Here is a 1,868-nt window from a genome sequence, read left to right on the forward strand (position 1 = left end):
CCAGAACGGTTTCTGGATTCCCTGCTCCGACTTTGGAAATTCATTATAAATTAACCAGAGATAATTAGGGGTCGTACCATATATGTATAGATTCCTTCTGAGTCTAGTTTTCATAGAAACAAACGGCATCAGTATTGAAGCCTTGTGTAGGGAGATATCCAAGTCGTAATGGGAAAAGGTCAGTGTAGTCGACCCCTGCAACATGGGAGAATTTGACTAATAAACTGTACTAATTGGCCCGACCAAAAATTCTAGAAAAGAATACATAGATGGGTACATGAGTCTAGTTTCTGGAAAAAATTACAAAACTGATTTTCGAGTTACGAAACTCAAGATATGATTTTTAAAACGACTAGTACACAGATTGGGCAGTGTCTGGAAAATAAATTTTATAAGGGGTTAAAGTCAGTTAACACCTCGTGTTCGACTCCGGTGTCGATTTCGGGTTCGGGGTGTTACAAAGTTTGTCTCATATCGATACATTATAACATTAGTCTTAGATGAGCTCATCAATTCAAGCATTTTCATTCTCATTCTCATTCTAGTCCCGTTGAATTTCTCGGAATCTTGATGGATATCCCATTTACCATCAAATTATGCAAGTGACCATTTTAAGTATGCACTCCCGTGAACCTCGCTCTTACGACAGTATTACCAGTCCAGGCTAAATCCCAAGTAATGTAGACTCATAGAGCAATGTCGGGATTACCAGTCCAGGCTAAATCCCTTATATCGACATGTGCTCTAATGAGCTTGGATCTGAATTACCCGTCCAGGCTAAATTCAGATCCTAATCGGATTACCCAACCGGGCTAAATCCATTTTGGCACACTTATTCTTCGGGAAACTCGATTACTAAAGGAGCACCCGTCCGGGCTAGATCCTTTTTACCGTCAATTCGTTTAGAGAATCCATCAGATATCCTTTTATTCAGCTGGGACATTTATCAACGCAATATTTATCATGCATTGTTTCACAACAATTATCAATACTATAATGCATACATGAATATACATTTTTAAGTATATTAAAAGTCTACTTCGAGTTACACAAACTTACCTAGTAATTACTTCAGGTTCGTATTTCGGTTATTCTGAAACCTTTCGTTTTCCATGGTCGACCTCCGGAATTTGTTCCTCAGGGTCTATATCTGTAAAAATAAATTATTAATACCTCACAATGTTCATTTTCGGCTTAAGACTCATCCCCAGGTAAAATGACCACTTTGCCCTAACCTTTCACACTTTTTACAATTTAGTCCTAAGGCTCGTATAATGAAATGCATGAAATTTCTAAGTTACCCAAGTCTAGCTGAATATTTTTCCTGCTTATAGTAGCCGACATTTTCTTTCATTTAACATTTTTCTACCCATTTTCACAACTTTTACAAAATGGTCCCTTAAGCCATTTCCATGAAAAACTACTTAGCAAAAGTTGTTTACTATCGTTTAAACTCTCATATTCCTCCATAAATCATCAAAACAAAAGCATATCATGCATGGGTAAATTTCTAAACATGAACTCTAGCTTGAAATATGGGTAGAAATAGAGAGAGCATGTTACGAGAATCTCAAAATTACGAAGAACGTTAAAAACGGGGCTAAGGAACACTTACTATTGAGTTTGAAAATGTTGAAAAACCTAGCCCTTTAATTTTTGGTAGCATGGAGAAGAAATGACTGAATTTTGCTTCCTTTTTCCCTTTTTATTAATTTTATTACCAAATGACCAAAATGCCCTTCCTTAATAACCTTTCAAAAAATTTTCATGTATGTTCATTTTTGTCCAAAAATTTAGAAATTGGGTAAATTTCTATTTAAGGCCTCCTAACTAATAATCCATAGAAATTTTATACTAATTGCTTCTAG

This window comes from Gossypium hirsutum, chromosome A11 (assembly GCF_007990345.1).
Source record: "Gossypium hirsutum isolate 1008001.06 chromosome A11, Gossypium_hirsutum_v2.1, whole genome shotgun sequence".
NCBI classification, from domain to species: Eukaryota; Viridiplantae; Streptophyta; class Magnoliopsida; order Malvales; family Malvaceae; genus Gossypium; species Gossypium hirsutum.